Genomic DNA, 26,632 nt, shown 5'->3' on the forward strand with positions numbered 1-26,632 from the left:
CCGGCAACTTCCCACCACCCTGTGCCGGGACAGCAGGAGGCAAAAGCTATTTGGGTGGGTGTTTCGAGAGAGTACATTTTCATAGCAGGCCTCTGGAATTAGGGCTTTGTCCATGGGCTAGAAATGTATTATTACTTAGCATATCCCTATTTATGGATGCTTTCCCAATTGTTTTAGGGCGGGTGATAATGTATTCCAAAACGATCTTTAATTCTGATATTTCAAAATCTGTTCTTCAATATGTATGTGTCATCTGAAATTGTTTAAAAAAGGTGTCTTCTAACATCTCATTTGCTTTCAGATGTGCTCACCAATCTTAGAACTCGACTTCCATTTATCACAAAACTCAGCTTTTACACCCACCTGTTTTTTTAAGTTCTATTGAAGCTTAGCATTTTCATAATAATGTGAACTTTCAGTACATAATAGGTTTGCAGAGAAAACCAGGACCTAAAAAAATGAAACAGAATCCACAGACAAGCAAAACCAAAACCAGCCCTCTGAAGGGGCCCAGTGGGAGAACCATGTCTTTCGGGTAAAACGAGCGGATCCTTGGGAAGTTCTGAGGGTGCAGAGTCGGGCTCTGAACACGGAGGGAGCGGCTGGGTCTCTACGCTCGTTCAGAAGACGCAGGAGAAGTTACCTGGTGGTCACTGGGGTGAGCGTCTCTTCCTGACACGAAGGAAGACCAAGAGCCAAGCAAAGCAGCCGAGCGGAAACAGTGAGACCAGAGGTTTGTATTTATTCTCATCATTTCTTTTCCAAACACAGGAGAGGCAGCCCTGGCCGGTGCACTCAGTGGCTAGAGTGTCGGCCCAGGGACCGGAGGGTCCCGGGTTCGATTCCGGTCAAGGGCACGTGCCTCGGTTGCAGGCTTGGCCCCGGTTGGGGCGCGAGGGGGAGGCCACCAAGCCACGTGTCTCTCACATCCATGTTTCTCCCCACCCCCGACACTCTCTCAAAAAAGCAATGGAAAAAATATCCTCAGATGAAGATTAAAAAAAGAAAAAATATATACAGTAGAGGTAGACTGAGAGCACACAATTTAGATCATTCTCCAGATTTAGAGACTAACCGGAGTGTCCTCCGATTGCAGCAGCAGCGTCAGTCCTTGACGAGAGCGGGGACTTGTACCCGCAGGGTCCAGGCGCTCCTGCCTGGGGGGACGTGGGGCGGGTGGGGCGCTGGGGGCCCTGGTCCAACTAATGACCCCAAACCAGGTATAAACAACAGCCACATACACTCAACAATCACGCTGAATAAGTTCATATATTAACATTAGTTTAGACCTGAAAATAGCTTTTCGATGAACAAGCATATAAACAGTCATTTTACTGTCAAATAAAAATTGAAATTGCTCATAGAGGCCCTCACCACTTCTTTGCCCCCCCAATAAATAAGTAAATACATGAAACAGGTTCAGGAGAGAAAGATTTTTAAATATATCAACTAATTTTTAATTTTTTACTTTTTAATTTAAATACACTTTTACTTTATATAACATTCCTTGGATTTTTCTACAGTGTTTTTGAAGGAAAGACTCGGGTGTTTATGATACTTTATCACAATCATTTTTTTAAAATGTCCATGTAATGGATATTTTAATTATTTCATATTCATTTTTTGATGAATTTAGAACCGGTGATTTGTCACCTAAAAAATTTACAATGATGGATTAAATTTGATTTATATTAATGATGATGATGATAAGAAATAATTGGGTATTATTTTTAAAAAATCCAAGGTGTTTGTGTTTAAATACCCAAAACAAACCCTAACAGAAAAGCTGAGATAAAGGGAGTGTGGGATTAGATATAATGCATCTTCTGCATCCCTCTCCATGACTATACACACAGATAGAGATGGATATATGTGTTTTCCTTCAAGACAAGAGAGAATGCGGGAATCTAAACTATCTGAAGGCTTGTTTTAAACACAAAGGTAGTGAGATTGTAGAAAAATATTTTTAAATTGTGGAAAACATCGAAGGACCAAAGGAGAATTCTAGAAACTTTGTTCTATTTTCACATTTATATATAGTTTACCTTCTAAACTTTTTTATTAAAAGCTAAGACACAGACACACACATCAGCCGAGACTGACACGGAGAGGCCGCCGGGACGACAGGGAAAAGCCCCTCCTGGGGGCAGCACCTGACCCGGACCACTCCTGTGTCGGAGGTGAAAAAGCCAGACAATCTGCGATTCTCCGGGGCACACGGTCTGGTTTTTCTTGTTTTTTTTGTTTTTTTTGCCTCTTTTGAAAAAGTAGGTGCCATCAGCATAGGGCATTGAATGCAGACTGGCCCTGGTGGGCACCTGCGGCCCCTCATTTACAGCCATTGAGGACATTTTCAGGTGACAAAAGAAGAAGCTGTCAGAGAGGCAGGAGGAGCCCCAGATATCAGCTGAGCTGCTGGTTCAGGCCGCGGCCTCGGGCCAGTCGTTCAGACTCTGCAGACGCCGGTTCCCACCTGAAGCCACAGACACAACATCGCCGGCGCCCTGCAGGGGGTCCGGCAGGAAAGCGCCGGCCCGCAGCTGCATGAACCACGTGAGCATCGCAGGGTGAAGGGCTACAGTAACTACTTGGGGTCGGTGTAACCGCCCGAGGACACCTGGCGTTTCTAACTACTTGTGGTTGGGATGAAAACATCCCCTGTGACTTCCCAGGGCTACAGTAACTACTTGGGGTCAATGTAGCCGCCCGAGGACACCTGGCGTTTCTAACTATTCACGGTTGGGATGAAAGCGCCCCCTGTGCCTTCCCGGTGACGCGGCGACAGGTCGCTCATCTAACTGCCTGGAAACGAGTCTCCACGGGCAGGATCGTCTGTGGGGACAGCGCAGGAGGATCGGCCCGAGCGCGTCGTACGGAACACGCTCGTTCTCACCTGTCCGGGTGAACGCTGCCGTTGTGTTTGTCTAAAGGAGAGACTGGAGTCGACAGTGAATTTCTCAGGTCACAGGGAAGCGAGTCCCCGGCCGGCCGCGTGGGACCTGGAGCCCGGGCGTCTCCCGGCCCGTTTCCCTCAGGAAACAGGATCCTACGTGGTTGTGCAACGACTTTATTCTACATCAGCGGTTTTCAAACACTGGGATGGAGCAACGTCGCCAGAGAAAAGCAGATGACGGGCCCCCTTTCACCAGCATCCTGCCCCAGGAGGGGGGGAGGGGAGTGGGCGGGGGCGCGAGTGGGTGAGACTGGGGGGGCGGGGCAGGACGGGGGGGGGGGGCGGCGAAGGGAGAGTTTGCGGAAAAGACTCTTGTTTGCTCCCGACATCTTCTGAAGTCCTGAGGCCTCCACGCCAGGTTTGTTATTTTTTGTTTTTCAGAGTTTTTACATTTGAAAGGGGCGGGAGTTTATATCGGTGTCACTTGGTAGCTGTGCACCCGAGGGACGCTTTAATGAAGCGTGTCTGAACGTGTGTCCGGTCCGATGACGTGGAGACGTTCCTGGGCTGGCCACCAGGTTTTCGTCTGCTCCTGGGTCCTGCGAATCATTCGTCCCTGTTTAAAAGCAAAGTCTATCTTCCCGACTTACTTTTTTTTGACTCTTAGGAATGAGATTTCATGGACTTCAGCTTTGTTTTCTCAGCTCAGTCTTACAGCTGTTGTGTAAAAGACTCTCCCTAATTACTAAAGGGGGGTTCAGTGTCCATTTTAAAGCCCCTTTGTCTGTAGCGGTTCTGTGTTTCTGTTCGCCGCTGGGCCTGTAAGGCTGTGAGTGTGAGTCGCAGGGGGGAGCAGCCTTCCGAGTACCACCTGGGCGTTTCCGACTCCGAGAGCCTGACGGTTCTGCCCCCCCTCCCCCCCCCCGTATTGCTAACAAAGCAGATTCCTAATTGAGAGTGATCTCTCTCTGCCTGGCGCTGTAAGGTTGGGGAACAGCAGCAGGGCCTCTCGACAGCTCCTGCCAGTGGAAAATGTGTCTGGGTGGCTGGTGACACTATAAACTGCTTGCCGGGGACCCGCGATGACAGCGAGGTTCCTCGCCTCAGAGCCTTGATGGCTATTTTCTGTAACTTGCCTTGGGAACAGGCAAAGGAACAGACAACTGCTGAGCGCGTTTGCTTCGGTGATTGTGTGGAGTCGAGGTCGCAGGAGGAGGCAGGCCGCTTGCAGAGGAGGGAGCAGTTCCAGCGCAGGGAGAAGGCTGTGCGCCGGGTATTCCTCCTTCTCAAACCAGAGATACCGGTGCTCAGCCGCAGGGAACGCGTCTCCGTGATAATGCATGCTGCACTTGAGCACGCAGGCAATTTATTTTCTGTTAACGTCTCCCTCTCAGCCCTCATGTCTCTGTTTACCACTCAATTATACATTCGTGCTTTCACCTGGGTGTTTCATTTTCGCCTCCCCTCCCCTCGAAACGCTTAAGCCGCTGGTGTAGGCGCATCACCTCTGCTGGGCACTGTGTTCACCCAACAGCTTCCTAAGCGCCACCAGTTACAGGTCCACGAATCCGTGGGTTTGGCAGGTGTTTGACAAAATAGCCATTTCATTCAGTGGGAAGAAATGTCAATTAAACAGCTTCTAAAAATTTAATTGTGTGATTGAGTTGTCCATTGAGACTGGCCAAAATGTCACTCAATGACAAGGGATGTTGGGGGACAAACATATCAGGTAGTCGGTCCATGCGGAAGGGTCCTTATAAAGCAGCTGCCAGGCGAGGCTCCTCTCCCTGGACGCTAGGGCAGGCGAGGCCTGTACGGTTACGGGAGGGGGGTCTCGCTTTCGAACGTACGAACCTCTACTTCTTGTAAGTGTCTGTGAATATCTACACCATGCTATCCCGATGGGGCAGAGGGCCTGCTTCCTCTGCTGTGTGCTGACACTCGCAGGTGACCTGGGACACTTCAGCTTCAAAGTAGAACAGTTTATGGCTGCCTTTTTTTTTTTTTTTTTAAATATGTTTTTATTGATTTTAGAGAGAAGAAGGGAGAGGGAGAGAGGGAAACATCAGTGACGAGAGAGTCCTGGATCGGCTGCCTCCTGCACGCCCCCTGCCGGGGAGCAAGCCTGCGACCCTGGCTTGTGCCCTGACCGGGAATCAAATCAGTGACGTCTTGGTTCCTAGGACAACTCTTAATCCACTGAGCTTCTTGCTAGTCCTTGGAGCTTACATCTTTGAAACCTCAGGGAAACACAATTTCTAGAAGACAATCCCTGATACATGATCACCAACATTGCTTGGGGAGGGGGCAAGATAGCCCCCTATGTAATCAGTAATAGTCTTTTTTTTTTTCAGTGAGAGATTCAATCTTTGCAACCTTCTTAAACTTTTGTTACCTTTCTAATTTCAAGTGACAAGTTAAATGCTAGTGAAATGGATGGGGGTGAGCCACTGGTCAGTGACCAGCCTGAGCAGACTGCGTAATGCAGCTGAAATTGCTAAAATATGCAGGCTCCTTGTAATTTTGATGGAAAACGGTTTTCTGCAGGGCTTTGTGTCTCCCTGGGTGACATCAGAAACCAGGAACGGTGGGAGCACCACATTTGTTTTGAGGAAAGTTGGGAGGCCTAGGCAACCTAAACTTCAAGTTAAAAAACATACCTGTAAAATTCCAAGTATTTTGAAATTTTACCTGTGCCTGCTTTGAATGGGACATTTGATGGTAAAGTGTGTCAAAACAAGACAAGAGGGCTCATCGGGCGTGTCTCAGAGGTTGAGCATTGACCTATGAACCAGGAGGTCACAGTTTGATTCCCGGTCAGGGCACATGCCGGGGTTTCAGGCTCGATCCCCAGTCGGGGGCGAGCAGGAGGCAGCCGATCGATGACTCTCATCATTGATGTTTCTCTCTCTCTCCCTCTCCCTTCCGCTCTCTGAAATCAATAAAGACATATTTAAAAACGAAAGACGAGAGACCCCAAGTGCAGTCACTTACGCTAAGCCCCACAGCAGGAAACACACTCGACTTACTTATGGGTTCAGGTCTCCCAGGGACGGAGTCTCAGACGGTCCTTCGGGAGGCAGTCGGCCGAGACCAGCGATGTGTCCGCCTGAGACCGTCCCCCGAAGGAAAGCGGCCTTGTCGTAACCACCTGCTCGGCTAAGTGCCTTGTCTCCGTTTCCTTCCGCCTGGATGAGAAAACTCTCGCGCCCAACCAGCCAGGCAGGGAGCCGAAAGCACAGGTGGCTCGTCTGTGCTCCGTTCTCGTTGCTGAGTTGTCGGGGCAGCAGGCAGTGGGCCTGAGGTTAGACTCGAGGACGTCAGGTCTGAGCGTGAATCCAGACGGCGTCACTTCTTGGTTAAAACGTTTGGCCAAATTACTTCCATCCTCAAGTCCCTCATCCTCAAATTAGGGAAAATATCTACAATGTAGAATAAACCAGACCCACCTCTGTGATAGCCGTTAACTAAATAATGCTTCTGATCACGGTACAATAAAAGGTTATTTCTCTTAATGGCAAATCATCTACATGCATCTCTATTGCTTTTGGTTAAGGTTGTTTCCAGTGACACCAACGATGCCTCACAAATATGTGACAGGACCTCTAAAGCAGGGGTGGGGAACCTTTCTTCTGCCAAGGGCCATCTGGAGATTTATAACATCATTCGTGGGCCATACAATATTATCAACGTAAAAATCAGCTATGAGAAAAGCTCCTAGATTTATTGAATTTCGAGTCCTGCCTGTGGCTGCCTGGGCAGGGCCAGACCCAACAATTTCACGGCCCGTGGACCAGACGCTCCCCACCCCTCCTCTAAAGTAACTGGATTAGACCCTCTCTAAGGAGCGAGGGGTTATGAACTCCAACAGTGAGATAACATCAAACCTAAAAATGCATAATAATTTTTAAGACTATTGTAACAAAAGATCAAGTGAGGACTTATTAATTTCTTCTGCCTGTGTGTGTGTTATGGGAGGACATTTTCCTTGTTATAACGGTGCTTTCATTTAGAAGACCAATTATTTAAATACCGTTACAAAGGAAATTAAGAGACTTACTAAGGACAAACGATACAAAAGTCAATAATTCATGCTCTATGGAGAGAAAGCAAAGAATTTAATCTGGAAAACCTTGAGTGTTCGCCAGTTAAAATATTTGCATTGTGCAAAATGATTTCCAAAGCAATGGGAATTTGGAAGTCTCAGAACCATTTAACGCTAACATTTCATCTCATTTCCCAATATATTTTGTCTTGATGAGAGGCCAAAAATTCTGGTGATGATATCGAAGGATATAAATACCAATGGATAATTTTTTTTTTTTTTTGCCAGAAAAACACATTTTAAGTATAGAAATCATGGCATATTGGATATAGCACAGGATTCAGATCCAAACAGACCTTGTTCAAATTCCAACTCCCAATGTCATGTAATATTTCAATAATTCGGCAAGTCAGCTAACTCCCCGGACCCCAGGTCCCTCTTTCTTATAATTATATTTTTCTTCCAATGCTCATTTCCACTCAGTTCTCAAGTGAGTCATGTGTTGGGTTAATTCTTCACATACACAGCTTAGATTTTAATTTGTTGAACAGCATTATCCATAAATAGTAAAATAAATAACTGCCTGTTAAAAATCAGGTTCTGGTGTGTACCATCTAGAGCATCTGATCTTCCAGAACACGCTCCTACAATGTGGAGGCTTTCTAGCATTTCCATCATTGTGCCCAGAAACAACGTATTATAACAGGGACCTCGAGCTAAACTAAAAACCACTGACCCGTCCTCACTAAACTCTCTTAGATGAAGCCATTCGAACTCTCACAATTTAAGTAACATTTCAGCGGCCCTTAATGAAAATGTAAAGGACCGGTTGTGATGGTGTGGCACAAAACTGATGTTTGACGTTGCACATTATTTGTAAAAAATTCAAAATGGACCCAAAGCTGTTTCTTCACCTATGAATTTTTAAAAGCCAATTTCTTGTTCCTATTCAGCGGTGAGACGGAAAGGGCTGAAGGGTTTCCTTTCCCTTCCAAGGAGGCCCCGTGGGAGCCGCAGCACCCCCTGGACGGAAGGTGAAGACGCCGTGGACAGAGAGTCGACGCTGAATTGTGGGTGCAGAGACTAGGGCACGAGCGTCGGGGGAGCCGGGGGTGCCCCTCGACCCTGCGTCTTCCTCGGTGACGGGGAACGTGGGCCAACGCTCCTGGTGCCTCAACCCTGTTCCTCATTCTCATGAAACATGGTTGAAATCAGGAGGGATTTACTGTAAAGTGGAGACGTTTGAGTTTCAGGGACCGACGCTGACCGCTTCCCGGGCCCTGAGTGGCCGGAGCATTTCTAAGACTATTCTCCTTGGGGGAGATCTCGCCAGGGGTGTTCGCTCCCAGATCCGCGAGGCCTGGCCCATCACTGGCTGGAAGACAGCCTCCTAGGTTTCTTCCCAGGGCTTCTGCTTCCCTAGTTGTTGTTTCTGGCCAGCATTTTTCTAAATATCAGATTTTAACAAATGTAGAGTAACTATTACGACCAAATATTTTTCTAAATATCAGATTTTAACAAATGTAGTGTAACTATTACGACCCAATATTTACTCAGCTGGACGCGGTTCTAGCTCATCTCCTCAAAGACAAGTGTGAGCCCTACTGGCCGGGGCCGCTCTTAGTGACGCTGGGACATCCCACGTGATCCACGTGGCTGCACAGGCCACGCAGAGGAAATGCCGTGGCGACTGCGCCTCTTCTGTGCCAGTGTCTGCTCATTTCCTGGATATATAAACATATTTTACTTAGTACCAACTTTCCCTCATGCCCCGGGAAGAATTAAACCCTCCAGGAGAGGAATAAAGGAGCATAGCTACACATTTCTATAGAAACAGGAAAATAAACTATAATAAAAACGATAAATCTGGGTACTTGTTAAATAGCTGGGGAGCAGATCTGGTGCTGTGATCCCTCCTAAACGCGTTTTAGCATCCGTAATAATCGAGGATCGTAACAAAGGAATCATTACAAACAGTGAAACAGACATAAACTAAAAGGAAATTGCTATTCATTACTTTTTGTGGCTTTTTCTAGAGCCAGAGAGTTCCCCCTGCTGTGATAACGGGATGACAACGTGAGCTATAAAACATGAGCCTTTTCAAAATATTGTCATAATTATTCCGTTATACACACGCTCATTTTCAAAAATGCCTCAAAACAAGACGCCGTCGTCGGGTTAGTGAAACCGGACCTTCCAGGGAGCGGGCTGGAGCTCGTTTTGTTAAGTTCCAGGGACACCGAGGGGAATCAAACGGGTTTTATTTTGAGAGGTGAACGGGTGATGGAGCCGGACGCCGGCAGGGATGCGTCCGAGGACCGGTGAGAGCCCTGAGGAGGGGGACCCAGTGTCACCCGGGAGGGGACCGAGAAAAAATACCCCCCTCAGCCCGCCAACGGCAAGTAACGTAAACGTCAAGCTTCTTTCTAGGTCAAAAGCGTGACCTTGCGCCCTGGCTGGCGTGGCTCCGGGTTGGAGGGCGCCCTGTGCACCGAAGGGCCGAGGGTGCGATTCCCGGTCAAGGGCACGGGCCTGGGTTGGAAGTTTGATCCCGGCCAGGTCGGGGCGCGTGCGGGAGGCGACCGATGGGTGCGTCTCTCTCACATCCACGTTTCTCTCTCTCCCCCTCCGCCTGTTCCACTCTCTCTAAAAAACAAGTGGAAAAAATATCCTCCGGTGAAGGTTAACGGCAGCAACGAAAAGACCTTCCCCCTAAACGCTGGCCGTCTGTGTCTCCTCCCTTCTTTTCCTTGGCGAGCGGAGTTTAGGGAAGGAGGGATTACAGACATAAACTTCCTCTGCGAAACCGGCCAATGTCCCGCCGGGGCCTGGAGGACGGCCGCCGCCCTGGTCTAATTTATGGCGATGGCAGAGGTTCGTGGCAGAGAAAGCCCTCTAATTAGTCTGCGGGGCTCCTTGCCTGTGGTCCTGCTGAGTGGGCTCCTCGGGGACCCGCCGGCCTTCGGGGCCCGGGGACTGAGCCCGTAGACCTGCGCCGTGCCATTGGAGGGGCTGACGGTTCCTTCTCTTCCTGGCGCGTCAATAAACTTTAAAATCAGCACCCGTGGGAGCTCAAGGGAAGCTGGCTGGCCTCGGAGATTCAGGCGGCTGCGTCCACGTTTATCCCTAGGGAAGGAAACACTCAGGTGTCCTAAAATACTGATAACCCAGCAACATCTTACAATTAAAACTCTTCCACTTGCTCTTAGGTCTTTGGAGCGAGGGCTTTAGGTCGTTCTCAGTCCTGCAGGCTGCCCAGCAGAAGTAACCCCTGGGAAGGACGTAAGTTGTCCAAAATGGGTTTGGACATTTATTTTTCTAATTAAAAAAAAGCCCTGCTTCCATCCTGCAAACTGTTTTATCACAGTCAGGGGTGATAATGTCTTGGTTGTTTGGTTATCTGTTCATTTTCGCTCGTTAGCTTTTAACCCGAGACCACCAAGTTTTCCTGAACAGTTGTGATGGGCGCGAGTCGGCCCTGGCAGAGCATCTGGTCCGATGGAAAGTTCTGGTCTCTGTAACCACGGCGATCCCTAGTGAGTGCGGCTTTGGGGTCGCGACGTTCACTGAAATCTCAGCGTGTGCAGCAGGGGCTCCTCCGGGTTCCCCCTGGTGAGGGGCCCGCGGCTCCCACGGTTCCCACGCTGAGCTGTGGGGAGAGCGCAGCCGGCCAGGCTCTGTGCGGCCTCCTCGGCTCACCCTTGGGGACGGCAGGGGACTGGAGGGGATGGCCCTGAGCCGAGTGAGCCAGGCAGGGGTGTCACCTGGTCTCACTCATGGGTGGGTCTAATGAGCAGAATAAACTGTCAGCAGAATAGATTCAGAGACACAGAAGCAGGGAGCAGACGGGGGGATCTCAGAGGGAAGGGGGGGATCCACCAGAGAGCTTACGCGCACAGCACATGGCCCAGGGGCACAGGCAATGGCGCGGGGAAGGCTGGGGGCGGCGGGGGGGCAATGGGGGAAAAGGGGGGCCCCTGTAATACTTCTGACAATAAATAATAAAATAAAATAAAATAATAAAATAAAATAAAATAAAATAAAATAAAATAAAATAAAATAAAATAAAATAAAATAAAATGTTGGCTCTCAAGGGGGAAAGCGAGCCCTCCGTTACTACACAGGGGGCAGAGCCAACCAGCCGAACCACAGGCCCAGGGGAGCCCAGGCTGCCCGCGGAGGGCCACTGAGGCGAGCGGTTGGTCGTTGGCGTTGGCGTTGACGTTGGCGTAGGTGTGGGTCACGGAAAAGCCGAGAGGGAGATGGTGTCAGGCAGGCGCAACTGTTCCTGAGCAGAAACCCGAGCGGAGCTTCCCTAGTCGCTGGGACGTATTATACATCGCAAAGGGCACGCGCGCAGGGCCGTAAGCTCGGAGGGAGCGGTGGGAGGCCGCAGAGGTGCGTGTGAGAGTAAATACAGGCGACACCCAATGGCGGTCACGGGGCGTCCGGCGCGAGACGCGCCCGAGCCAGTCGGACCCTCATCCCAGAACCTGGAGAAGCCGTTTCTCACCTGTGTCTCCCCACGTGTGCTTCTAGCCGCCTAACTGAACCGACGACCAGGGCCCCCCCTAAGGGGAGACGCGAACGAGACTTGGGCCGGGTTGCTGTCCCGCCCAGGGAGGCTGCCCAGCCGGCAGCAGGTCATCGGGACACAGAGCAGCGATCTTCCCACCGCCAAGCGTGGAAGGCGTGGGAATGAGGGGCTGTGACTCATAATCAGTAAAATCTCCAGGGTGCTGCACGTTGGAGTTGCTTTCAAAGCTGGAATTGGTGCCCTGCTCCCGTAACGAGCGCTTTGAAATATGTATGGAAATAGTTCTCATTTTCAGCGATTCTTCTCGTTCATTACAGCATTGGGAGGGCGGAGGCTGGGAGTAAAAATACCGTTTTGCAGGCACGAAATTTTATCTGGCAGCAGATGGTGAGACTCAAGAAGCTGCTCCTCACATAAAACTTGTGGAAATTGGTCTCTTTCTGTCACGCTGCACATCTCTTAGGTCTGGAACCGGGGGTCGGGCCCTACCTGCCCTGTGCCCCCAGCAGCGGGTCTCCTCACGCCGGGTCTGAGTCAGCTGCTGGCATTTTCTTAACGGGCCGCGACCTCTGGGGTATTTTACCTCTGCTACTGACGGACGCTGGAGACCTGGAATCTGTTCTTCTTCCAAAATTTAAAATAAAGCTTAATTTTATTTAAATGCTTGTAGAACCAAAACAATAAGAAAACCAGTAGTATGTTTTTAAATGCAACCGAGGCTTTCTCCCTGAAGACAAAGGAAAAGTGGGAAATGTGTGTGTGTGTTGGGGTGTGTGTTGGGGTGTGTGTTGGAGTGTGTTGGGGTGTGCGTTGGGGTGTGTGTTGGAGTGTGTTGGGGTGTGTGTTGGGGTATGCATTTGTGTGCGTTGGTGTGTGTGTGTGTGTTGGTGTGTGTGTTGGTGTGTGTTGGGGTGTGCGTTGGGGTGTGTTGGGGTGTGTGTTGGTGTGTGCGTTGGGGTGTGCGTTGGGGTATGTTGGGGTGTGTGTTGGGGTGTGTGTTGGGGTGTGTTGGGGTATGTGTTGGTGTGTGTTGGGGTGCGTGTTGGGGTGTGCGTTGGTGTGTGCGTTGGGGTGTGTTGGGGTGTGTGTTGGGGTATGTGTTGGTGTGTGTTGGTGTGTGCATTGGGGTGTGTGTTGGTTTGTGTGTTGGGGTGTGTTGGGGTGTGTGTTGGGGTGTGTTGGGGTATGTGTTGGTGTGTGTTGGGGTGCGTGTTGGGGTGTGCGTTGGTGTGTGCGTTGGGGTGTGTTGGGGTGTGTGTTGGGGTATGTGTTGGTGTGTGTTGGTGTGTGCATTGGGGTGTGTGTTGGTTTGTGTGTTGGGGTGTGTTGGGGTGTGTGTTGGGGTGCTGGTGTGGGTGCTAAGTGAAATAGGTCAAACAGAGAAAGACAATTAATGTCTGATCTCATTATATGTGAAATCTAAAAATTCCAAACTTCTGGAGACAGAGCAGGTTGGTGGTGCTGGGGGACGCTGCTGACGTGTGCCAGCTTCCAGGCGTAGGCTGCGGAGGTTCTGGGGATGCGGGCGTGGCACTGCGGCTGGGTAACGTACCGTGATGTACAGCTGAAGCTGCGGAGAGGGTAGAACTTCAGGTTCCCTTGTTCCTGAAGGAAGACGTGGTAACTGTGAGGAGCCCGATACATTAACCGACCTCACCGTGGTACATTTCACAGTGTATGTGGGTCTCAAGCCGCTCCCTTGGACACCTTCAGCCCTCAGTGTTACGTGTCAGTTGTATCCCAGGAAAGCTGGAGAGAAAAATCTTCAATTTCATATTGCCTCAAATTTAGACTATTAATTCTAATTATTCTAGGAAACTCGAGGCAATTCATATCTATCCTTAATCATATGAATATGTATAGAATTTCTGTTAGTTAGAGGCCTGTGTTCTTTTGATGATTGTTAAAAAAAATCCTGTGTATTCTCATGACCTTGAAGAGTGGTCAACTTAAGTGTCGAGCTGCAATTGCTCAATTCTTCAGGTCGAAAAAGAGTTTTTGTTGTTTTTATTTGAATTGTGTGGATAGTGTTCCTGATGGTTAACTGGTCCTGTCCTGAAAATGTCAGACTAAGGTTGCATTGCTTTCTGTTACAGGTGAGATAAGTCATTAGCATTACTGAGCGTGTTTTCACCTTTTTGTAATTTATTTTTGTCAAAGGGAAGATCAATTACATTTTGAAAATACCATTCACGTTGTTAGAAACCTTCGGATCAATTCAGGCCGGGAAGATATAAATTCATTATTTTTTAATCAAGGTGGCATCTACGGTGATGATAAATGCTTTCCTCGGAATAAAAACCCACATTCATTTCTTTTCTAACCTACAAATTACTTGTATAACTCAATATTTTACTTTGCTTCCGATATTTAAAAAGTAGATGATTTAAGGTGAATCGGTGAATTCATTCCGTGTGACTTTACATGTGACTTCGTTAGCTGCATTCCAAGGGGAAATTATTACCTCGGCTACAGAGATATATTTTAATAGCTGAATCATATGCCGCAAGCACCCGCAACTGTGATTTTGTGCATTGCGGAGCCCTCTGATTACTCAGGGTTAGCGCTGGTCTTTTTGCCAAAAGAACCAAGATGCAGAAATATTGAGAACAGAGAGACCCCACTGAGGGGCAGTGAGCGAGGCCGGGGCCCAGGTCCCGCGCCCCTAACGCCGGTGATGAAGTTGGCTGAGTTCGTGGTAGGGGAGGAAATATTTGTCTGGAAGGGGCTGTAAAATATCATGGAGTTTTCATATTTCTTCTCTTATTTCTTCCTTTCTTGGCAGTCGCTGTATTCGGATGGAGGCTACTGGGATCGAAGCCACTTTGTCAGGACGGCGTAAAGGAAGTTGAGACGTAACAGCTGCTCAATAAATCTGTCGGGTGAGTGACGGCTGTAGGCGGACTGTTCGCGTCCCCCCAGGCCCATAAGTTGAAACCCAAGCCCCCGAGGTGCTGGTGTTAGCAGGCGGGGCCTTGGGAGGCGGGTGGTGGTGAGGTCATGAGGCTCGTCAGTGGGATCAGTGCCCAGAGAGATCCTGTCCCCCTAAAAGCGAGGACATTGAGAAATCCGCCACCACGGACCAGGAGGAGGGCTCTCCCCCGGCACGGGGTCTGCAGGTGCCTTGAGCGTGGCCTCTCAGCCCCGAATTGTAAGAAACATATTCTATTGTTCAGAAGCCGCCCCGGCTGCTGTGCTCTGCTACAGCTGCCTGAATGGAGTGAGAAAGAGACTTCTGTCACCTTCGTCTTATTTTACGGAAAACGTGTGTCCGTGAACGCAGGTGGTCTGCCCCTTCGTGCTCACGCGAGCTCGCCTTTGTCTACCCACCTTCAAGAAGGGTCCCCGTGGTTTGGGGTCAGAGGGAGGAAAGCACAGACGTGAAAACAGTGGTGTTCCGGATCCCGGGAAAGGCGGGGGAGAGAGGGCTCCGGCTGCCCCCCCCCCCCCCCCCGTGGAGCTGGTGTCCTAGGGAACTGCCCAGGGGCCCGGGCGGGGGGGACACCGTCAGCACAGCTGCGTGGGTGCCGGCCTGCAGGGCACAGGAGAGGACCTTACACCTTCCCCATTGTGAGGCCCTCAGGTGCGGTCCATGTGGTCAGGGCTGTGGTCAGAGCAGGGGCTTGGAGGCCAGACCCACAGCCAGCGATCAGGGCTCCCTGGGAAAGGCCCACGGACGCTTTAAAACACACACGTGAGCCACGTGCTCCCCTACACGCTGCAGGAGGCAGTGGCGCCGGCTTTGAAAGGCGAAATTGAATCATTTTGCATCACCCGACTCTAACAGAGGCTCAGAGGTCGTAACGACTTCAGGGGACAGTCTGGTGGCCACGGAAAGAAAATGTCAACACGCTGTTTGCTTGGAAGGGTCCTGGTCCTCAGGGGTGTTATGCGAGGTGCTCCTAGACGATAAAATCAATTGAAACGGAGGCACCAGGCACGGGGAAGCCGAGCAGCAGAGCCCGGAACCTGGCGTCGCACGTGGAGCTGCACAGGCCGGCGGCCGGCTCTGCAGTGAGTGCGCGCGTCCCTGACGCACTCGGACTTTCTGGAGCTGCGTCAGCTGCATGTTTTCAGATCGCCTATAATGGATTCATGGCTTTAAATCTGAAGCACTCTCCTGAAAGTGTTGCATGGAAACATGCTGAGCGCATTTCACTGAGCGCATTTCGCCTCCCGTTACACGTAAGTTCATCTTACGTTCCCAGCTTTTCAGACCCCCCGGGGTGCCTGCAGCAAGTGCTCAATGGACGGATGCCGTCAGGCTTCCCACATCCAACTGAAACAGTTTGCCATTTATTTGCTAAGATATTCGTGCTGTTCTCCAAGCCCCGGGATGAGAGTGTGTCCCTGGCCCCCGAGGGGGGCGGTTCCAGACCTGCCATCTCAGGGACGACTGTTCCCCAGGCTGGGGCTTCCCTGCGGTCCCCCGGACAGGGGCGTGAAGATGGGTGTGAAAGGGAAGAGTCCCTGCTGGCAGCGTCCTCAGGCCTATGACACTTGACTTTTAAGAACTTCATCGGTGTCCCTGTGGGAGGACATTGGCGAGCGTGAGGCCTGCCTGGCGGAAGAAGAGGGCCGTGCGGGGGAGTGGGCGGCTCTGAGATGCCCGGTGCCCGCCGGGCCGGCTCGGCTCCCACCCTGCTGCTGCCCACGGCTGGCACGGCCCCTCCTTCGAGAACATGGTCCTCTGTCCTGATGCTGGAGAGGTCACCGGCCATGCGGTCAGAGCAAAAGGCTCCGGGCAGCTGGGCTCACGTCCAGGTTTTAATACCTGCTGTCCGCCAGTAAACTTAGAAATGAAATAAGAAGGAGTGCTCCCCGAACTCCCGTTTCTTCCTTCCCGAGGGGCACGTTGCTCGCTCCGATGTCACCCGTCTTTCCTCGCAGAGGGACAGAGGAAGCCATTTTCGAGCCACGGTCCCCTGAGTTACGATTATAAAACGGTAACGCCGGTCGGAGGCGTCTTGTTTTCTCAAGTACCTTTAAAGAAGTTTCTTCTGCCTCCACAGATTGACTTCCTTACACTCCGTCTAAAAATATTTTTTGTTGGAGAAGGCGAAAGGGCCCCGTGAGAATTTGCATAATATGCTAATGCGGGAACGCGCGCAGACATCTGGATGGCATTTTAATATCTCATCTCATTCCAGGAGCGGGACCTCGCGCAGATGGCGGAGACGATTTTAAGGGCTTTGTTGTAAACAAACACGGCGGCCAGGAAGCCAAACACACTCCGGGAGAGCCTTTGCCGCCCAAGAAGCTGTCGAGTGAGATGTTTTGACCGTGGATCCTACGGCCCTTATCAGCCCGCGAGGAGCAGAGCTACCGGCAGGCGGGCTGGTGCGCAGGGAAGGGAAGGGAAGGCCCACCCCCCCGCGGGCGGCGCCGTTTGGGACGTTTGGACGATGAAATGTATTTTTTCAGTCCGTGGCAGCCCCTCCCTCTCCACAGGGGACGCGGCCCGAGACCCCCCAGTGGAGGCCTGAAGCCTCAGGTAGGGCCGAGCCCTGTGCGCTCTGCGTTTCTTCCTGTGCACACACCTTTCGCTTAAAGGAGTGCTTTTTAAAAAGTATGTTTTGATTGATTTCAGGGAGAGGAAGGGGGAGGGAGAGAAACGTCCATGACGAGAGTCATCGATCGGCTGCCTCCTGCTCGCCCCCTGCTGGGCATCGAGCCCACAACCCGGGCACCTGCCCTGACCGGGAATCGAACCCTGACCTCCTGGTTCCTAGGTCGACGCTCAACCCCAGAGCCACGCCGGCCGGGAGCATTTTCCATCTTTATCACTAGTTTTCCAAATTTGAGTTGCGCACGGGATAAATAACAGGAACAGGAACAGCGGCTGTGGGAGCTCCGCAGCTCCGCATGCTCCCTGCGAAGCCCAGGCCCGAAAGGCTTGGGGTAAAGCTGGTACCTGTTTCAGGAGGCGTTTGACCCCGGCCGGTGTGAAGCTAAGGCGAGGGCTGTGGGGCCACGTCAGGCCCACTCTAATGTTTCTGGTATTTCTTTCCGACAGAAGGAAAAGCCCGCATCTGGGAAACACGCTACACGCATCGCCGTGTCTCCGTGTGCACGGGGCCTCCTGCCTCCTTGGCCCGTTTTGAAAATGCCGAGGAAAGTCCTGGAGGGGTGTCGGCTGCGGGAAAAGTTTGCCAGGTTTCATCGAGTGGCAGGTGGTTATAAATTTTGTTTTCGAGAAGGAGACCTGAGGGATCTTCGGCATCTCAGGCTTTGTTCCATTTTGGTGGAAGCATGCAAATCACAGTTTGCATTTTATTTCTTTCGGGAATCACAGTTCCCTGCTGTTTGTAATTGTGAATGCGGTTGTCGTCTTGAAGTTTATGTTCAGGGGGAGGATATAGTTTTGGACATTTCAGGGATACGAAGCCCAGGGAAGTCCAGTTCCTCTGGGCCGTCGGCCTGCGCAGACCGCACGTTGCCTGCTTTCCGTGGGTCGCCGTTTCCCGCCGGTCTCTTGTTTGTCTCCTCTGGAGACGGCGCAGGCCGGGGAGTGAATTCAGTCGCAGAGCAGCCGAGGGCCTTGGGCAGCAGGGGGTGCGGACGGGGGAGGTTTTCGGGAGCCAGAGCATCACTAAGGGCATCCATCCGTGGCCATCGTGACGTGGGAATGTGGCCGCCGCAGGAAGACCTGTGCTCAGCCACAATGACAGTAAAATGGCAGCAGCAGGCGGGGCTCCCCGCGCACAGCCGGCTGCTTCGAGACGCCGTCCCATGCGTCCGCTCCGCGTCTCCGCGCTGGCCGCGGGTGAGAGAGGGGAGGACCCCCGTGGACTCCGTCCTTGCCACGGGGGGCACGTGGCTCGTGGAACTGCCTCTGAGTAGCCCTTAGCTCCGGCCACGTGTGTTCGTCAGCGTGTGGGTGCCCCCGTCACCGCACGTTGTCCACAAGCGACAGCTGCCTGGAGCTGCCGAAAACGTCATCGCCCGTGACGGGACGCACCATCGGGCGAGGGGTGAAAAACGGGGACAGCGGCAGTGAGTGGAGGCTGGGCGGTGGCAGGAGTGCTGCCTGGAAGCCAGCTGACGGCAGAACCGGCCTACTGGGGGGCGGCGGGGTCTCCCCGGCCCCCGGCTCAGCCCCCACAAGCAGGCTCGGCCGCGCGGTGCTGGGCGAGCAGCGGCTCCCGTCCCTGCCGGTGGCTCAGGTCGGGGGCCGCGGGCAACCCGCCTGCAAACGCCGGGAGTCACCGCGCTCACCGCGTCCTTGTGAGTGAGCCAAAGGTGACTTTCCCCGTGCAGCCCGCCTGCCGCCAGCGATTTCCCAGAATTAAATGCCCCGTTTCTGTGGCTCAAGGCAGCGCAGTGTCCGTTTCCGAGGGCAGAGCCCCCGCCGGCGCGCTGGGCTCGTGACGTAGCGAGAACTTTCTGTAGCGGCCACTTTCGCAGAAAAAGGCGACGGGCGAGGACGGTGGTTGAGGGCAGTGGGCTCCTGAATTCTGCGCGGAGCCGCGAAAGGGCAGATTCAGGTGCTTCCAGGAGGAGAAGAGAGGTCCAGCCAAAAGCCTGGGCGCAGACGGGTGCCCGGCCCGTGAGCTACGTGTGTGTTTGTTTCTGAATCTAGTTTTTAAAAACCCACATGTTCCAAAGCTGATCGAGGCCGGTGGGAAGTGCCCGGCCGGTGCGGCTCAGCGGTTGAGCACCTAGGATCCAGGAGGTCAGGGTTCGATTCCCGGTCAGGGCACGTGCCCGGGCTGCGGGCTCGATCCCCAGCCGGGGGGGGGGGGGGCAGGAGGCAGCCGGTCAGTGTCTCTCTCTCATCAATGATGTTTCTCTCCCTCTCTCTCCCTCTCCCTTCCTCTCCCTGAAATCAATAAAAAACACATTAAAAAAAAAAAAGACTCGTGGGAAGTGGGGAGCCCCCGTTGAGAGAAGTGGGTTAGGGACCCGGCGCGGAGTTTGCTGTGAGATCCTGAACTCTGGGGTTGGCCCGGTGACTCCGTTTCTCCAAGTCCCCCTGTTTTACCTGCCACCGCCCTGTGGGAGGAGACGTGCCCGTCACGGGGAAGCTCAGGCTCTGCCGTTTGGGGCTGGGGAGATGGAGAATGTGAACCCGCCAATTAAGAGAGCGTGACTACGGACAAGGTGAGGCTTTGGTCCTTGGGTGACGTTGGTTGGCTGGACATCCCTGCGGGGCCCCCATTCTCCGGGGGTGCTCCGTAGGACACTGGTCCCTCGAGGTGCGGAGCCAGGACAGAGGCTCTGCGGTAAGTACATTCGACATGCTGGGGACCCTTTCCCTCCTGCTGGGGAGTCGGAATCCACACCCGCACGTAAAGGCTCTGAGGGATCCTGCAGGGAAGAAAGCGCCTCCCTTTCCGACCGAGCTCAGTTTACGCTCGAGGGCTGTCCTGGGCCCCCAGGTTTCCTCTTCAGGCCTCCCCCCGCGTCCCTGTGTCCAGGGACTGCCCCGGGTGGGGCATAATTATAACCCCGGGCTTCCCTCCCTCCGCCTTCTGCTTGCGCAGCGAAGAAGGGCGCCCTCTGGAGGAAGGAAGGGCGCGTTTCTCCTGACTTCTCACTTTCAAAGGTGAACAGAGCAGGTGAGGGAGCCTCAGGCCCCGTCGTCCTAATGAACATCTCAGGGCGCTAAGCGCCCCACTCGGCCGGCAGCACCACCGATCCGCAGGATTTCCTGCCGGCGCTCGGCTGCCTTTGAAGCCTCTGCGTCTCACGTTCCCGACAGCTCTGCTCTTACAAGCACCCGGCACGTTCAGAGCCGCCTTCACGTCCGACGGAGGACGTTCCTCCCGGGCCTGTTCCTCCCGGGCCTCCGGATCGCACCCGCGCCGGGTAAACGTCGGGCTCCGCTTCTCTGCCCGCCCTCTCCCTAAATGTCAACGGGGCGTCTGCCTCCTCGAAGGAGCCCGTTGGCTCCAGACAGTCCTGGTGGCGGAAATGGGTTTCACTGCAGGTTCCTCTGTTCTGTCCGCGGTGGGGCGGCCGCTCCAGGGCGTCGCCACCACAGGCTCCGCAGGGAGTGGGATCTGCGACCGGCTTCAGGTCATGTTCCCCGAGAACATTAGTTCAGGGTCCCCCACCCTTGTTCTCAGGTGGGTTTCTTCTTTATCTCAGGGTTACCTGTGATCTTTGGGTCACCAGGGGTTTGACAGGGACTCGTCCCGAGCAGATGACGTCCGAATAACGCGAGCATGTGATTGAATTTTGGACATAGGCAGAAAAAGCTGATACGAGAGAAAGTGCTGCAAATAGATGTTCAAAGGGAGAGAACAGATGGTCCCTTTGTGAAGATGTTCAGACAAAGCCAAAAAAATCGTGAGCAGATGGTGAGTGCGCGTGGGGCGGGCTGGCGCGGGCCCGGGCCGTGGGCAGGGTGGCCCGGCTCCAGCCCCCGCGGCCAGACCCGGGCCGGGGAGGTCGGGAGAGCGCCCGGACCACGTGGAAACGCAGACGTGCGGCTGAGCAGCCACAGCGCCCAGGCCCTTGCTCCACGGACGTCAAACACACCGCGAGGTGTTTCTACTCGTCCGGACAGCAGGGATGTTTTTCAGGAGAATGAATTGTCAGCGAGCAATACGGTCCCTCGGGCGGCACGTTCGGGACAGAGAACTGTCAACAGGAAGAGACAGAGGAACCTGTGTCAGGAAGATGACGACACCGGCAGGGCTTCCCCGACGCGGCTCGGACAGTGCGCGGCTACCTCCCCGCTGCTCCCTTTTTCCGACTGGAACCTGTGTTCTAAGGTTTGGTGGCACCACTGTTATTTTAGGGCAGATTTGCTCTTGTTTTAGGTGAACCTACATGTGTGTGTATGTGTCCAGATTCACATATATGATTTTATTAAAGTTCTTAATAATTTCTGTTCACAAGCTTTTTTTGTTTTCCGTTAAGATGTCTTCGGATTGTGCAGAGAAACCCGCCTCCTCCCCGAGGCGTCCTCTGTGGTTTCCCGCGTCATTTCTAAGGAGCTCGGTCCTGCCTCCTCTCAGGGTCCCCCCTTCATGGCACAGTCGCCTTTTGTGTGACTAAGTTTATTCAGGTGGAGAAATGACTCCACCCGCCCGGCGGGTCCGTCTCCCACCTCCCGTGGGGCCGAGGCTGGTTGGTGGTTTTCTCGCCCGTCCCACCGGCGTGGGGTGGAACCAGACATCTGCCGCTTCGCCCCATCAGCATTTCCAGGAACTGGCAACGTGGTTTGATTGAAAATTTTCTAAATGCGATCACAGCACTTCATAGATCTTCCTCTTTTTTAACAGCATAAGTATGGGTCCCGTTTGCCTTTGAATTCTGTGCTGGAGGCTCAGGTCTGCCAGGCCCGGGGGTTCTGGCGAGGGGCTCCACCTCTCAGTCCTGTACGGAGGGAGGGTAAGCGATGGCGGGGAACGGGCCCTCCCCGCTCGGGGCCGCGGGCCTTGCAGTCCAGCTGAACTCAAGGGCGTTTTGATCTTTAAAATAGAGAATTCATTTCTGCGCGGAGCTGCAAGAGAGGGTGGTTGGATCAGATGAAATACTGTGCTCAACACGTCCCTTCACGGCTTGTCCGCTATTAGGGTTGTGTTTAATTATATAATATTCATCTTACAATGGAAAGCGTAAAGGCCCGGGGGCTCTAGTTTTTGAAATAGTTTGTCTGGAATGATTTATCAGATCATGAATAACGTTATTCAGTGGGTGGACTCCTACGTCACCTCTCCACTGATGGGGCCCAGGCTCCTGGAACCCGGGCATGCGCCCTGGCTGCGGATTGAACCGCGATCTCCTGGATCCTACATCGATGGTCAACCGCTGAGCCATGCCGGCCGGGCTTCAGATGCATGTTTCAAAGCACCCTTCATGGATCCAATAAGCACTAATTCTAGGCACCTTTACGTTGCCCAGAGCCACTCTGTCTATTACAGGACACGTTCGAAGAGAGTCAGAAATACCCACAGCTCCCGCGGGTCCGTAACGGTTTGTTTCTGGGATGTTACGTCCATGCACCTGATGCCTGCTGGTAGGTGCCTGTTACGTCCACGCACCTGATGCCCGCTGGTAGGTGCCGTTACAGCCACGACTGAAAAAACATTTGTTTGATATGGAAGCTCTTAGGTCAAGATCACAGGAAGTCCCTTGATGGTGTTTTTATAGGATGGAATCATTTTCTAGAAATGTCAATAGTGGCAACGTGTGAGCCACTCGTTTCTGTGGAAAACAAAAGCGGAAAAATCACCTTTTCATGAGGCACATTGTGCATTAAGCTGATGCCACAGTCGGCAACGCTGGGCTGCTGCTTACAGTTCTGACCTTTCATCAGCCTAGTTGCCCGTTTCCACGTTTTCCTCGCAGCGCAGAGCCGAGGCCTCCCCTCCGTGGTAACTGTTTTCCCCGACTGTGGACGCACAAAGTGAATGCATCAGGCGTCTCGGTCAGGACAACACGGGACTCGGGAGCCTCAGGTGACGGCCAGCCGACCCTCCGCCCTCCGCTGCAGGCTCTGCAGGGGGCTCCGGGTCTCCCCAACCCTCTCGTGTCCTCGTGTCCCTGTCACCCTGCAAACTCCCTGCCGTCCCCTGTCCCCCGCATCTGGGCCTGTGTCGGCCTCGGGACCTCGCATGAGGCATTTCTCTGCCCAGAACACGGCCCCTGCCTCTCCCACGGCTCTGGCTGGTGGCTCAGGCCTTCGTTCAAACAGCAGCTGCCCAGAGAGGCCTGTTCCAGCCGAGGCCCCTTCACTGGGTCATCGTGGGGGGGGTGTCGCTCGGGACAGCGTGGAGCCGAGGACACAGCCCCCGCCCCGCCCAGGTCCGTGATCAGCAGTGTCCTGGGCAGCCGAGGTCAGGCCTGTGGGCCTCTCATGTCACAGACGGCGGCAAACTCAAGGCCAGGCTGCTTTCCCGTGGACAGCGGCCGTCACCTACACCCCCGTCGACGTGTGGTCGACCAGCCCTCTGTGCTGCTTATTACGACCGTTCGCCTCTTTAAAATTCGAACTCGTGTACGTCTGTCTACTTCTGGTAGAATATAAGCGTTTTGAGAACTGGCTCCCTGCAGTATTTTTTTTTTTTTTGTAATCCTCACCTGAGCATATTTTTTCCATTGATTTTTTTAGAGGGACTGGGATGGAGGGAGGGAGGAACATGGATGTGAGAGAGACGCTTGGCTGCCTCCTGCATGCTCCCCGACCTGGGCCGGGGATCGAACCTGCAGCCCAGGTACGTGCCCTTGGCCGGGAATTGAACCCTCGACCCTTCGGTGGGCCGGCCAACGCTCTATCCACCGAGACACAAGGACCGGGGCCGCCAGCTTCCTTAGAACAACCCTTTCCTCACGACAACAGACGCTGGGCGAATGAATCCGGCTGGATCCGTCTGCTGCGGGGAAAAGGTGATGTAACTGATACGGAGCATCCGTTACGTGGTGTTTTTTCTGTCAAACACCTATCCCTATAAAACACACATTTCCTGTAAAACGTGTGCACCCATGAGCTGCATTACAAGTTTCTCTCAATTAAAGTTAAGCGCTGACGTCAGGATGACTGGTGAGACCTGCGATATGCTTCCCTATGAACTTCGCGCAGGAGAGGAAACTTTCAAATCCTTAAATCATCAAAGAGATCGCTCCAGCTCTTTCATGTCAAGGTTAATAATTAAATGTTTAATACCTCTTTAAGCTATTAAGCTGGCAATAAAAGTGCAATATTTTAACCCAATTTGCTCGATTAAAGAACAATCCCAGATGTTATTTAACATGAAGAATCACAGTAATCTGCATTTTATTAAAATCTAAGGGCCGGAAAGAGAATTTACAGCGTGTTGTGTAAAGAACTTCGTCTAACTTTCCAATAAGGGGATATTATCTCCATTCCCCGAAAAGCATGCTGATTGTCATTAGGCCCTGAGTGTAGTTACTCGAGCCATTGCCTTCTCCCCACAGGGCTGGCGCCCTCGGTCCTTAGGTGGCTCCTTGTCAACTAAAATTTAAATGCCTGTTGTCTCCTTTTTAAATTATTTACTTATTTTTGTCAAAACGATCACCGCCTAGGTGTTAAAATCAATGACATACAGAGCATTCATTTGAAATGCTATAGTTACAGCTCAGGTCTGAAAATTTATGTTTTAATTAATCCCTTATTTTTGTTTTTTTGTTTCTGCAGCTCTCCTCAGTTTTGCTAAAACGGCATGTGAGCATGGAAAGTGATGTAGAAAAGGCCAGGAGTCCCCTTAAGCCTGTTGCTAAGGACCCCCCAGGGTCTCCTGTTCTCACTCTATGCAGAGTTAATGTGCCATTTATATTTAAAGAATTGAGTCATAAAATCATTTGATGATCTGAGGATTTAAAGAGAAAAAAGTATTGAAAATCAGGTTTCCGCCCTGGCTGGTGTTGCTCAGTAGTTGGGCATGTCCCAGGCACCAAAAGGTCCTGGGTTCGATTCCCGGTCAGGGCACAGGCCCGGGTTGCAGGCTCCATCCCCAGCAGGGGCCGTGCAGGAGGCAGCTGATCCACGACTCTCATCATTGGTGTTTCTCTCTCCCTCTCCCTTCCTCTCTCTGAAATCAATAAAAACGTATAAAATATTAAAAAATATATATATTCTTGCTGTATGTATCGTCACTATTTATGCCTCCTCCTTTCAATGTGCATTCCCGGCATTTATTCACTTTGCATCCAGGCCTCTGTTACGACGACATCTCCCCCGCTCCCTGGTCCTCGGAATAAACGCTTAGCGCGGCGATCTTTCCGCTCCTGGGAGGAGCCGCTATCCGCTTTCTGTCATCACGGACCAACCCCGGGTCCCATTCCAACTTCATCGTTAATACTGAGTGATGGGCGCGGCCCAGAATCCTTTGTCTGCAATTTTGTCTCCACAAATTGGTGTTTAATTTTCTACAAGAAAATTAAAAAGCGGGTGCATTTTGCAGCTAACGGTAAACGAATGGATTCTCTCCCGGGGAAACCATTACAGGGACGATTTATCTCCCTGATGGACTGTTGCTTATAGGAACAGTCGTCAAGAGCAGGAACAGAAGTGAAAACGTGAGCACGACTGCCGGCTTTGCTTTTCTAACCTTTTAACGTTGTGCATTCTCCAATCAAACACGATGCCAGACTCAGAGAACTTTATTGACGGGGGTACAGGCTAAGCTTTCCGTGGGGAACCAACGATGGCAGAGACTTCTCTCTCGCTCTCTCCTTGAACTTCAGCTGGCGCCAGGACCGTGTAACACTGCAGGGCAAGGGAGCGGGGGCCACCCTGCGCCAGCCTCGAAGGGCTCTCAGCTCCCGCAGCCTCCTGCCGGGAACGCTGCCCGGGGCCAGCAGCCTCCTTGCGTCCAGTGAAGGCCGGGCGGGGGCCGTGCTCGGAGGAAGCCCAAGCTGCCACCCCCCCACCTCAGTAGCCACGGCCCTCACCTGAGTCTGTCCTTCACTAAGACGCGACCTGCGCCCCGGCGGGTTTGGCTTGGTGGTTAGAGTGAGGGCCCGAGGGCAGAAGGGCTCGGGGTCCGCGTCCAGCCAAGGGCACGCACCTCGGTTGCCGGCTTGGTCCCCGGCCCTAGTCGGGGCACATTTGGGAGTCAACCAGTCGACGGATGTGTCTCTCCCACGTCGATGTCTCTCTCTCTCTCTCCTTTCCGCTCTCTCTGAAAAGCAGTGGAAAAATATCCTAGGGCGACGATTAAAAAAAAAAATGATGCTACCTTAAAATGTGGTTTATTAATTTAGTTTTGTTCATTTCTATAGCACACATTTATTGCGTGCAGCTGTGGATACAGAGATGAAAGCAGTTTTGCCTAACGTAACACTTATTGTGACAACGATCTGGGGGACAGGGAAGTGAACGCGAACGTAATAAACTGCCGCAGGTGAGACGGCAGAAAGGTGAGCCGTGTACAAGCTGGGACCCGGAGGAGGCGGTGCTGGTTCTGCCCGGGGGCAGGCCACCTGGTACACGCTGCGTACGCTGTTACTAGTGGCACATTTCATGTGTGTCGTCAGCGGGAACAGCAAGGCTCCGTCTGCTGAACACAAATCAAGTGCGAGGCTTCATGGAGGGGGGCACAGCTCTGCTTGTCCCCGGGGGAGGCAGCGACCAGCAGGCTCAGCACAAGCTGGCAGCCCCGGGCCGGACACTGAGCCCCCGCAGGGGCTGGGGCCCCCGCCCCTGCCTCCATCTGAGACCCAGAGGGGGTTTCTGACTCAC

This window comes from Miniopterus natalensis, chromosome 15, assembly GCF_054644295.1.
Source record: "Miniopterus natalensis isolate mMinNat1 chromosome 15, mMinNat1.hap1, whole genome shotgun sequence".
Taxonomy (NCBI): domain Eukaryota; kingdom Metazoa; phylum Chordata; class Mammalia; order Chiroptera; family Miniopteridae; genus Miniopterus; species Miniopterus natalensis.